The sequence below is a fragment of the Opisthocomus hoazin genome, chromosome Z (assembly GCF_030867145.1).
Source record: "Opisthocomus hoazin isolate bOpiHoa1 chromosome Z, bOpiHoa1.hap1, whole genome shotgun sequence".
Classification (NCBI taxonomy): Eukaryota; Metazoa; Chordata; class Aves; order Opisthocomiformes; family Opisthocomidae; genus Opisthocomus; species Opisthocomus hoazin.
In genome coordinates this window covers 56,714,854-56,728,038 of record NC_134454.1, presented here as the reverse complement: position 1 = coordinate 56,728,038, position 13,185 = coordinate 56,714,854, and the positions used below count along the sequence as shown (strand labels likewise).

General features: G+C 54.1%; 1 long non-coding RNA gene across 1 annotated transcript; it reads right to left on the bottom strand.

Moving 5' to 3' along the window:
• Positions 1 to 1,608: 1,608 nt before the first annotated feature.
• LOC142358857 (uncharacterized) lies at positions 1,609 to 10,188 on the bottom strand. Its single transcript, XR_012761908.1, has 2 exons — positions 9,871 to 10,188; positions 1,609 to 9,788 (listed from the first exon to the last, which is right to left on the bottom strand). It is a non-coding gene; the product is annotated as an uncharacterized LOC142358857 (long non-coding RNA).
• Positions 10,189 to 13,185: the final 2,997 nt, after the last annotated feature.

Sequence of the window (13,185 nt, the reverse complement as noted above, 5' to 3'; positions counted from 1 at the left end):
CAGGAGCCAGGTCTTGCTCCCATGCTCAGGGAAGAGTCGATGGATCGCCAGCTCTGGGCTCAGGAAGGAATTTTCCCCCGGGGCACACTGGCACTGCTCCCTGGCGGTTTTCTGCCTTCCTCTGCAGCACTGAGCAGCAGCACTCGCCCGTGCTCCTCCAGTCCCTTTGGCCTACGTTCCTGCCTGCCGCTTCTGCACCACCAAGATGGCCTCTTGTGCCCTGCAGATGCGGGGAGGAAGGCTTTCTTCCCCCAGTGTGGGTTAGCAAGGCTCTCTGGGGGTTTTTGGCCTTCCACCACAGCACTGAGCACGGCCCCTTGCCAGGCCTCCTCTCGGCCCTTTCGCCTTGCTCCATGCCTGCTGCTCTTGCACCTCCACTCGTGCCCTGGCTCTGTTGGGCTCTCTTGTCCATCGCTGGCCAAGAAGCACAGCGGAGCAATGCTTGGAGGGCCAAAAGTAGGCTTGGCATCGAGAAGTGGAAGACTTTGGAAAAGACCACGCACCTCCTTCTCCTCCTCCTGCTTGCTTGTGTGGGATGGGGCCTGCTCCTCATTCTTCAAATTCTTGCTCGTGAGGAAACAGGGACTGTTCGGCCTCTATTCCAACAACAGACTGCTGCCTTGCACCTAGTGCTCTCACAAGTAGGGGCAGAAGAGGAGACTGCATTATGCATTCCTTTAATCTGAAAGCAACCGATGCCTTTGGGAAGTTTTTCAACACAGGAACAGTCACTCGGCTCAAGGCAAGGATGTCCGTGGCAGAATTCCTCATCTGGAGCATCCTGTGAGCCCGATGGAAATGCTGTGAGATGGCAGATGATCTGAGTGCTAGAGAAGCACTCAAGAGAATTTGTTTCATACTAGCTCGTATTTCAGAGGTGGTGTACGATTCACCTGATGCGTTGGGTTCGTTGACACTTCAGCTACTGTATCGTTTAATTCCCATATCAGACTAAGACAGTCTTTCCTGAAACGAGCTGAAATGAAGAAACAATGTGTATGTTTTTTCTACAGACAAATGTACTTCAGGATCTGACAATGCAGCAACCTGGAGGAAAAGAAATCCACATGCAAAAACGTTCTCCAAGTTCAAAACAACCATTCAGGTAACTGAGAGGCATTTTTACAATTCGGTCTTTTTAGGAAAAGCGTCCTGTCTCTCCCCACCTCGGAAATGCAAAAGTGCTCTTAAAATTTCCCTGACAGAAAACTGCCAGATCCTAAGCAATGCTGAGGAGTCTGAAAGAGCCCTTCATAGTTTTGTTTCGTTGACCACATGTAATCTACCTGTAGAACTAACCTGTGGTTTCTAATTTTTCCCACTAGTACTGATGTGAGAGAAAAATACACAGCTGCCTTTCAAGTCAGGAGCTCCAAGCAGTGGGGTTTGGCTTGTAGCACCGGACAAAGTGCAGCAGAGAGCATGGGAGTGTGATCTCGTTGCCTCTCTCTTTGACTGCTCATGGTGCATCTGCCGTAGCTGAATGATGATCGGCCAAGTTCCAAATTCCTGAAAGGGCTCGGGCTACGAAACATTCACAAGATACCCTAAGGATCATTGCCGAGTTTCAGCATCCATGCAGGGACAGGAATGACTCTCACACATTGATGCAATGCACAGCTGATTCCCTTTATTGCTCCACTTGCGTGGTTATATACATTTTTCATATCTGCACATGCGATAATGCTTATTCGGACAGGCTACAGACATAAATCACGCGCTGTTCACACGCCCCAGGTTCCCTTATGATTGGTAACTGTGCACTAACGCCAATAGCAACAGACTGCCTCCACGTCCTTGAACACATTTTGTTTTTGCTAACCCACACCATGTGCACTATCAGAACTTTCTCAATTGTTATTCTTAGCTGTCCTTCCCAGCGGCCTGTCCAGTTGTGCTAACTGTTTTGCTTCAGCGGCCTAGTCGTGCTAACTCTCAAGCTACATCAACCCCAACATCTCCCCCTTTTTCTTTACAAAAAAAGCTAAGCTATCTTATCATTGCCTTAAAAACATTTGCTCAATTTGTGTTAGTTGCATCACAAAAATTTTCTTCACAGTTACCTTTAGTGCCTTTTGTGTTATGCATATTATACACGGAACCAATATAATCACTGCTTCCTCTACATCTCCCCCTTTTTTATTTAATGAACTTAAAGCAAGTGCTACATTGACACACCTAAGCATCACTATTGGCTTTATGGTAACAGCCCCGCTACAGTGCAACACTCAAAACAAACACAAGAACACAAATGCTAATAAAAAGATATATAGATGTGAAGTGCATACCATAACCTGTATTCATATTAATCATCTAGGCTAAAATCAATGTATCTAAGGGTATAACTCATTAACTATATACAATACCTGCAGAACTCACCAAACCAAAGACGCAAAGGCAGTTACTTAGTCCAGACAAATCTGTTAGATCACAGAAACCAAATAAATCCATCAGATCACAGAAATACACTGTGACAACAAACACATAAAACCACACATTATAGTTGCGACAGCACACTCACAAGCACATTAAGTGTTCAACTTAAATCCAAATATTGCAAAGACTTATGATTTTTTTTTTTTTTTTTTTTTTGCAGTGCAAAGACTTATGAACCAACAAGGACTTACAATAACATTCAACATTTAACAGACAAATTCCCAAGCCTTAGTTTCAGGAAGAGTACTCTCTTTTCAATTCTGTTTTAGGAAGGGCACTTTCCCTTCTCCCCAGGGATATAGCCCAATGCTGTGAAGCTTTCACTACAACTGGCAAGCAGGCAACAAGAAACAATACTGGAAGAATGCCTTTGTCTTATTAATGGTCCGTGCTCAGAACTTTTTGGTTCAGGGATCAGAGGTTCTCCCTGAGAATCCCTCGGTGCCGGCTGGAGGTCCTGCAATCCCTCGGACCATTGATGTTCAAGAGCAGCATCCTACCTGGGTACCCAAAATCTATTACCAGAAAGCAGCAAAATAATTCACTCTCCAAAACTTAACTCCGGAGCCCCAGAAAGCAGGCACTCTCGAGAACTCATTAGCATACATTAATATCATAATCAGCTAGAACAGTTTGCAGCAATAAGGACACAAGGAATTCTACTGCAGTAATTGAATTATACACACTTTTTCCAACCAAGTCCTTGAATGTCAGGAAGATGGTTCTCACTGCGCCACTTCTGGGCTGGCTGGGCCGGCGCGCTGGGATCTGGGGGTGGGAGGGGAGGGGGGGGTGGGCCGGGCCGCGCCGCTGGTTGCCCGGGGGGGGGCCATGTGCCCCACCAGGTGTGAGGTTCGCTGACCCATCTGGTGTGGTGGTCGCTGGCGCTGTGGGCTGTGCTGTGTCTGATGGACTGCGCGGTTTTATGCTGGAATTCCCCCTGCTTTGATCTCAGGTCGGGTATGCCAATTGCTGTAGAGGGACCCTGTTGTACACTTTCAGGGTGCCGGATTTTGCACCCCACTTCCCATTTCTCTGGATTTAAAGGATCGTCAGGTTCTGGCGGATTTACCTCCCGCATTTCTCACATTGGGTTAGGAGTTTCATCGTATGTAGGGTTAAATATTTCAAAAGACTGCAGCTCTGCCCTTGCTTTGGAGATAACGGTGGAGGAGTAGCAGCCGCTTCTAAGATAGTTTCTATGAGTTTTAGAGCATTTAAAGCTGTATGCACTGATTTCCAAGTAACGATTTCCTCAGGGATTTTAAACTGCAAGACTTTATTCTTTCAAAATTCTCTGTAAAATCTTTCAATTGAGCTTTCGTTCCTTTCAGCTGATCATGCTTTTGACAGCTCGAAAAACAGGGGGTAATAATCGCTCCTCTTTGTTGCCGACCTGCACAGAGTCCCCGATTCTCTGCAACACAGCCAAGTCAAACAACTGATCTGTCATTGCTATCAGCTTTTGTCGGCGGTACCACAATAATAGACCCGATAATCTCTCCTTCAGTTAACCTAACGTTGGCCCGTTCCACCAATTCCGGCAGGCTTTTCTGCGCCACCTTTTCCAACACTGATACAGTGGAACCCATACTGCTGATATTCACGCCCCCCTGGCGTGCCGCGGGTCCGCTCCCGTCTCTCTCGGGCAGCCCGGCTTACCTCGCCGGCCAGCAGTCCCCTGCCTTCTTCGGCTGCGGTATCACGTCGGGTCACCACAATGTCGAGTTTCAGCATCCATGCAGGGACAAGAATGACTCACACATTGATACAATGCACAGCCGATTCGATTTATTGCTCTGCTTGCATGGTTATATACATTTTTCATATCTGCACACGCGATCACGCTTATTCGGACAGGCTACAGACATAAATCACGCGCTGTTCACACGCCCCAGATTCCCTTATGATTGGTAACTATGCACTAACGCTAATAGCAACAGACCGCCTCCACGTCCTTGAACACATCTTGTTTTTGCTAACCCACACCACGTGCACTATCAGAACTTTCTCAATTGATATTCTTAGCTGCCCTTTCCAGCAGCCTGTCCAGTGACGCTGTTTTGCTTTAGCAGCCTAGTCGTGCTAACTCTCAAGCTACATCAACCCCGACAGATCATGACTACATTTTACAGCTGTCCTGAAAGCCGAGATTACAACCTCTATCTTGAGTCTCTCGATGAAAGTTTACTTCTTCAGATGTTTCTGAAAGAGCACGTAGTTCTGCTCTAATAAATTGTGCACAAAATGTTCTGTATATCTCTTTTGACAAGAGAGCCAAGAAGATGTGGAAGTGCATAGAAAAGGAGAACGCTATGTAGACAGGAGAAAGAGGTGAAGTGAGTGTGTCAGTCGACAAGAACAATCTAAATTGAAGTAAGCAAATGATCAAGTGGAGATCAATGGATGATTAAATTGCAAGTTCAAAAATAGGATGAAGGAAGTACACTGTAATGTTTCAAGACTGATAAAAAACGGAAATTTAAGAAGTATGCTGTTTAATATGTTTCTGAAAATTTGACAGTTGAAATGGTTTTTACGAGCTATGTTTTAAGGCATAATTACTAATAAATCATAAAAATACATGCTTGTTTTCCAGATCTCAGCTGCATCCCCTGTTAGCTTACTTCCTCCTCTGCGGCCTGGCTGTCACTGTCCTCTGGGCCCCAAAGAGGGGCCAAAGGAAATTGTGGATATTCAGCATTTCATGCAGTGAGGCCCTAAAGACTGCGTGTCCGTGCTTGCACATACTCGCTGCACGACTGTGAAGCAGTGTGAGAAGTGGAAAAGGCCCTGACTCTGTGTGAGCACTGCTCAGTAGTAACTGCAACACCTCTGTGTTACCAACACTGTTTTCAGCACAAATCCAAACCACAGCCCCAGACCAGCTGCTGCGAAGACAGTTAACTCTCTCTGCTGTCCCAAAACCTGGGGTTCATTTCCCCGGTGCGCAGTACGCCAATATACACACAGAGCAGAGGTATTTTATTGCATATTTGCGCAAATACGGGTCTCTGTCCCCAGACAGCACACCCTGTTCACAAATCGACAGTCGTTTATACGCTTCATATGACCATCTTCACCTTCCTAATACACACGCATTGCTATTCTCTTAAATGATTGGTCAAAGTCTCTTCGTCCAGCATGTAAATTAGTACGCACGCTCAGTTTCTTCACCTTTTGAGTCTGGGGGATAACTGGGGTAGGTGGTCTGTGAGTCAGGGGTCGCAGTCTCTCCCTGCCAGGATTACCTTTCCCCTAGTCACCGTTTTCTTTTGGCAACCTCAGCAGCTTTCCATAGCTCGTTAGCTATGCTTACCACTCATTGCTCTCTGGTTCTACTTTGGACAGGTACATGCTTCTTAGTAAACAGTAACACATCCTTCAAAATCCTGTTTCTTAGTTTCTCTAAACCTAGTATAGTTCATTTTAAACTTTTAACCATAATACGGGCAGGGCTTTATTAATTTCAATTTCTTTTCACATTTTGATTCCCCTTTTTATTCTTTAGTCTAACAAAGTTGCAGGTACAATCTCCACTCTCTGCTCACCCTCCTCTTCTCCTTAGGGGCCAACAGCCCAGCAGCCCTGGGACAGGTCACTGTGCAGCACTGGGCAGAAGCATCATCTCCAGAATGTCCTCAGCAGAACGGACGGTCTGTACCAGAACTGACCGATACACCGGCTGATAAAGCACCCAGGTGCCCCTGTCAGGATGAACACTCAGCCACGGGGCGAGTGGCTTCCGGGCTTGTTCCGTCCATGAGGGGGCTTTAAATATCCTGATCTAGTGGAAGGTGTCCCTGCCTGTGGCAGGGGAGTTGGATCTAGATGATTCCTTCTGACTCAAACCATTTGATGATTCTATGATTCTGCGAAATGGAGGCTGTAGGGCGTGTAAAGACAAGGTCTCGCTCTAATCGAATTTCCCATTGGTAGTCTTGGTTACCTCTTTTCTCTGTTGTGGAAACTGCTCCAAGAAAATGACTGAACCCCAGGGGAGGCTGCAAGAACAGCTCTAAATGGAGATCACTCTTTTTTTCTCCAGGCGCTCTGATGGAAGAACTGGAGAGAGGACTTCTCCTTCACCGGCACCATCACATGCCCGGGCTTTCCTCAGTCGGTGCACAGCTGGCAGCAAGCCGATGGGTTCTGTGAGGCGACAGGGTCTGCCTCGTCAGACTAAGGTAACTCTGGGGGGGTGGGTCAGGGCACCAGACGGTGGATTGCTTTCTGGAATCCTGGCCTTGCTCTCTTTTCCCTCACACGCTGCAGCTGGCTTCACAGCCACAACACTGCTGCCTCCCCAAGCATCCCACCGAGGTCCGCCTTTGGCCTTTCTGCCTTTGCTGCCGTCCGGGAGAGCCTTTGGGAGACCCTGAGCTGTCGCCTGACAGGGCTTCTGGCGTTTCCCCGCTCTGCTGGTCCTTTCAGGAAGACCTTTTCACCTTTTCACTGCTCCCGTTGCAGGAGGTGGTGGTGGGCACAGAGGACTCTCCAGAAAACAGCAGCTCCTCTGCACCAGCCAGCCCCAGCCAGCTCACCCGGCCAGGTACACGGGAGGTGTCTGCAGGCTGGCTGTGCCCCGTCTGGCCAGGCAGCCTCAGCATCGCATCCAGAGTTGGCTCCTGCTTGCACCGCTTCTTCTGCAGCTGCGCGAGGCTGCTGTCCAGAAGGACAGCTGTGTGCTCGGTCTGCAGTCAGCCGTGCGACCGCATGCTGCACACCGGGACACAGGACAGCAGCACAGAGAAGCACGGATGTATCCCTGCTGCCTGCGGCCAGAGGAGCGGTGCCCCAGAGAGGGCGCAGAGCAGATCCCCGCAGTGGGGCAGGGATCTCCGCAGCTGGCTTGTGGACACTACGGACTACAAGCACTCGAGAAGGAGGAGGAGAACTGGTCCTCGACATTGTGTACATGCTGCCACGGATGAGCCAGGTCTGGGGCCCTCCGACAGCAGCTCCCAGTTTGCTCCCATACCCAGCACAGCTTTGGAGCTAACTCTGCCACGGCAGAGAGAGCAGAGTAGGCCCCTGGGCCGGGGCTACGGTCTGCACAGCTGGTTCGTGGAGAACACAGACTGCCACCACTCAGCAAGGAGAACCAGGAGGAGGAGAGCAAGCCCTCCACATCACGACCAAGCCCCAGGGGATGATGCAGCTCCAGGGCCCGCCAACGCCAGCTCCGGGCGGGCTCCCATACCCAGGGCCGCTCAGGAGCAAAGCCCGCTGAGGCAGAGAGAGCGGAGCAGATCCCCGTGGCAGGGCTATGGTCTCCGCAGCCGGTCTGTGGACATCACGGACCATGACCCCTCATCAGGGAGAAGGAGGAGGAGGAGGGTTTCAGTGCCCAGGAGAAGCAGGCCGGACTAACACCCAGGGCACTGCAGTGGGGACGTGGGCAGATTGTGACCCTGGATGAGGGAGGAGCCCAGCATCTGACTTCTGCAGTGCTGGAGAGGGGGAAGAATGCAGGAAACACCAAAAGTGCCCCCAGCAGGGACCAAGCTGCACGAAGGGCACCAGCAGCCCACCCTATCCCTCCTCCCAGGGCCGCCTCTGGCCAGGAGTCACTCAGAGAGACCTTGCCGAGACTCGGACAGCTCTGCCAGCTGGCCCACCTGCCCACGGGTCCCTCAAGGAGGAGCTGTAATCGTGTTCAGCCTTTGGGATTGCCTTGCAAAAACAGCACTCGTTTGGAGACAACAGGCAGGAAAGCCAAAGCTGGAATTAAAAGCACTTGCAGGCCTTGCATGTGTGATTTCTGGGGTGTTTTTGTCTCTGCAGGTGTTGGGGCAATTGGTGGAAATACCCAGTGTGGGAGGTTTGTGTCTTGGGATGTTGAAAGCAGTGTGTTTGCATGCGCCCATCATGCAATCTCTTCTTGTCAGATATGGATTTCACGTCACCCGGGCAGACATGGGCTGGATGAGCCGGCAGCAAGGGGCACTGAGCCTGGGCTGGACAGCCGGGCTCAAGGGTGCTGCTCCGCAGCACTGAGCGCGAGGCAAGGCTGGTGGCGCCGCCCAGGGGCCAGGCCTGGGCCCGATCCTGTTGAACAGCTCCCTTCACGGGGGGTCTGGATGGTGGGGCCGAGCGCACCCGCAGCAAGGCGGCAGATGGCATCGGACGGGGGACCTGGGCAGCCTGGAGAGACAGGCTGGCCAGGACCTCGTGCAGCTCAGTGAGGGGAAGGGAAAAGGGTGCTGTGCCGGTGACGAGCGGTGGCAGAGGCTGCCCCGGGAGCTGGTGGAGCTCCGTCCCTGGAGATGTTCCACAGCCTCTGGACATCCTCACTCACACAAGCTAACGCAGCCTGCGGCCCCTCTCGTTGAGGAGATCCTCCCAGTATCTGAGCTGCTCCGTCACACAGTGGACATCCCCTGTCCTCATCCTCCCTGCCACTGCCTGTGGCACAGCCCATGTCCTTCCACGGCAGCAGCACAGCTCAGCAAGCTGTCCCACCACAGCTCATTTAATCCACACACACTACCATGCTGTGACAAGCCACGGGGCTCCTGCTGGCAGGGCACATTTGGGCCACAGCACCTCAGCAGTGGCATCGGGGGGGAGCGCAGTCTTCTCCCGGGGAAACCAGAGTGCTGACACTGACAAGAAGACCATTGTACATGGAGCGTGGTCTTCAGACCTGTGTGTGCAGCACAGATCCATTGGCCACAGGACAACCTCAGCAGCTCCCTGTGACACAGGATGGTTTCAGCCTTAAGAATGGGGCTTTGGGCCCTGAAAACGGGGCTTTAGAAATCAAATGGAGGCTTTGAACCCTGAAAGCAGGTTTTAAGCACTCAAGCGATGCATTGGACCCTTAAAATTAGGGCTTTGGACTGTAAAAATGGGACTTTAGACCCTCAGAATGAGGCTTGGGACATTAAACAAGACTTCTTACACTAAATGAGCAGTTTGAATTCTACAAGGCGGCTCTGGAAGCTGAAAATGAGGCTCTGCACCTTCAAAATTATGCTTTGGGCCCTTAAGATGAGTCTTTGAACCTTAAAAGGTGGGTTTGGAACTTAGAAATCAGTGTTTGTAGCCTAAAAATGAGGCTTTGGGACCTAAAAAAAAAAGGCTTTAAAGCCTAAAATAAAAGTTTGGACTCTGAAGATGAGTCCTGGAGACAAAGCGCCACCCCAACCCCGTCCCTTGGCAATGACAGACTCACAGTCAGGGATGGCAGCCCTCTTGTAGGGCTGGACGCTGGTGGCAGCGGGGCAGAGAGCGGTGCAGAGGAGGTGCCAGGCGGCCTCGCTGTCGCAGCCCTCGTGGAGGCAGCGGCAGGTCTCGCCCAGTCGCAGCAGGGCGGGCAGCGTCAGGAAGGAGATGACGTGCAGGAGCTGTGGGCATGGGGGAGATCATCAGCAACGGGACACCCTGCCTTGGGGGGAAGATCCCAGCCCCACATCCTCCCGTCCTCACCATCTCAGGGCAGACGCTGCATGGCAGCCACGTCCTGCCCCTCCTCACCACTCTGCAGGCTGCTGCGGCGTCGCTGGGGCTGCGAGGAGGGGATGTGGGGGAGGCGATGGCCTCAGGGCAAGCATCACCCCCACCCACCCTTGTCCACCCTACCGCCACCACGGTGGCCTCAGCATCATGGAGACGGGGGGTTCCAGAACACGGGGACAGCCGGGGGGTGTAGAGGAGACAGAGAATAGTGCTGGAAGGGGGGAGGAGGAGCGCCGGCACTGGTCCGGGGGGGTGCTCGGCCTCGGCCCAGGCCCCACGGGCGCCATATACAAGCTGGGGCGGGCTGCTAGCAGAGCCCGCCTTCTTCACGCATAGTCTCGGCTGACATAGGTCGGGAGGGCTGTCAGTCTCCTCCCCTGAGGTGATGCTGCCTCTGATTGGCCCCCAAGTGGTGAGGCTGCTGTGCTGCAGTGCCTGCCCTGCAACTGAGGTAATGACCTGCAATTGGCTGCCTGGGCTGTCACTCTGCGCAGATGCAGCGCTCGCCCTCCTCTAATTGGTCCCCAGGTGCTCAGGCTACCCTGGTTGGAACCTGCCCTTCACCTGAAGTGATGACCTCTGATTGGCTGCCTGTGGTGTCACTGCCACAGTTTGGGGACCACCCTCCCCTGAGGTGGTGCTCTCTGTCACTGGCTGCCTGAGGGGTCACTCTGCCCACCACCAGTCAAAAAATGAGGATTTCAGCCGTAAAAAGCAGCCTTGGGAACTACAAACGACGGTCTGGGTGCTGCAGGTGACCCTGTGGACACGGCAGAGCAGGGAACCTTCCCCTGGGGAGGGAGCGGCAGCCATCACCCCGTCCAACCGCCCGGCCCTGCAGGGCTGGCCTGGCGTGACAGCAGATCGCGGAGGGCATTGCCCAAAGGCCTCTTGGGCACAGACAGGCCGGGGGCACTGACCGCCTCTCAGGCAGCCTGTTCCAGCGCCCGGCCGCCCTCTCGGTGAAGAAACGGATCCTCGTGCCCAGCCTGAACCTGCCCTGACGCATCTCTGAGCCGTTCCCACGCGTCCTGTCCCTGCACCCCAGGAGAAGAGCTCAGCACCTCCCTCTCACCTCCCCTCCTGGGGAAGCTGTGGAGAGCAGTGAGGTGGGAGAGGGAAACACACTGCTGTGGGCAAGAACAGACAGGTTGGGGCCCCAGAAATGAGGATTTTGGCCCTGAAAATGAGGCTTTCCAGGTGAGGACTCTGGACTGAGGCACAGGGAACCTTCCCCCGGCTCAGGGCAAGGCTGTGCCAGCCCAGAGCATGTAGGAGGTGGCCACCTCTGCACCGCGGCACGAGTGTCGACTCACTGGCTTGGCAGGGCACGGGGGCCTTTCCATGCCCGGGGGTGTCTGGGGAGGGGGAAGGCTGCCTAAAGCGTCTCCCCTCCTCCTCCCCTCCGGGTCTCTGTGCTCCAGTAGGGCAGCTGGGGCTCTGCTGCAAGGACACTTGGTGTCAGCGTGCACTGCGCTGCCGTGGGCTGCTGGGAAGGAAGGGCATCGGGACGCTCCCCGGGCAACCCTGCTTCCCCGGGGGCTGCCATGTCCCCTTGCCCTCTGCCCCACTAAAGGAGAGACTTCTCCAGGGGTGAATGAGCCCAGCTACTTTTGGGGGAGAACCTAGTTGAGGGGTAAACCTGTCCAACAAGACGGTGGCCAGGGCGTGCTGAGGGATGAGCTGTCCCACAGGCAGCGGGAGAGGCCAGGAGTGACGTTGTCTGCTCAGCATGCTCAGGGCGCTGCGCATCTGAAGGACACCGTACGTTTGGGCTTGTTGTGCCAGCTTTATTGAAACAGAGCTGCGGTCCCATCCCAAGAGAAGCTGCCCCTCTGCCCGGCTCAGCAGCACCAGCAGCACAGCGCTCGCAGGGTCCATCCTAGCCTCAGCTGTGCCCTGGGAGAGCTCAGGATGTGGATGGTCTGATCTGCCAGGGCACAGACAGAGGGTTTGCTGTCTTCCTTCAGGGTCTGCAGGGCTGTGACCGACAGAAACAGAGCCGAGATGAGCGCCCGTGCCTGCAGAGACCCCATGGCATCCCCCCCAGACCACACACCCTGTGCACTGCTGCAGATCTCACAGACCTTCTCCTCGCTCCAGTCTCTCAGGGGCCGCGCGGCAAGCCCTAGGCACAGAGCTCCATCAGACCCCCGGCTACCCAGCACGCTTCCAGCAGCACAGCCCCCGGCCCTGCCGGCTGGGCTGCACGCCCTCCCCCCCTCAGCAGTGTGACCCCTGGAACGGAGGTGCCCTGGGACCAGACTGCCCAGAGAGGGACCAGGGGTGGTGGCTTACCGATGAACCTGATGGCCGCCTCTCGCACAGGGGCCTAGACATCCCACAGGTGTGACAGGCTCTGCTGCAAGTGCTCCTCAGCCCTGCTCCTGTCCCGTGCCAGCTGCAGAGAGCACAGGGGCATAGGCACATCGCAGAGCCTCCCTGGCGGGCCGGAGCAGGCCCTCCTCCAGCACCCCCTGCTGCTGAGACCCGGGGGGCAGCCCTCGCACAGCCTGGGCCTGGGGGCTTGGGGGTCATCCTCACCAAGCACTCGCTGATCCTCCACGCCTGCTGAGTCCACACCAGGTGTCTGGTCCCTGCCAGCTTTGGCGTCTCATGTAGCTCCAGGGCTTTGAAGCCAGGTGTGCGGCCAGGGGTGCCCAGGACTGTCCTTCAGAGCAGGGTCCCCGCGCCCCAGCGGCTGTCTGCCGGGGAAGGGGCTCTTCTGCCTGCCAGGGTCAGTGCTCAGCCTGCCCAAGGAGCTCCCCACAGCCCTGTGGTGTGAAGCTGTGGGTGGAAGGAGCAACCCCCAGCAAGGCCAGTTCCTGCTGCGTTGGAGAGAGAAGCGCATGGGTCAGAGCTGCTCACAGCTGCAGATCACCCCCAGGACATGTGCAGAGGGTCCTTTTGAAAAAAGCAGTCAAGGAAGTATTTACTGGCTGGAAAGGGAAGAAGTTCTCACTTGGAGTTTTCTCCTCTTGGCTTGCTGGCTGGACAGGGAGATATGGGAATGTATTTCTCCACTGTGCAGAACGAATGGAGGGGGGGCTGAGAGGTTTGGAGGTCTGCACTTGGAAATGGGATTCCTCTGCTCCCAGCAGTGTCCTGTTTCTACTGGGAGGAACGCCTGAGTGCGATCGTCCTCCAGCTGAAAGAGCTGCCAGCGCAGGGCAGCTGACTGGCTGTCCTCGCTCTGCGTTAGGGGACAGTCCCCTAGCCTGACAGGACCCTCAAGATTTCCCTTGCAGTGCAGCAGAAATGCCAGGGATTTCTGCATTAAAAAAG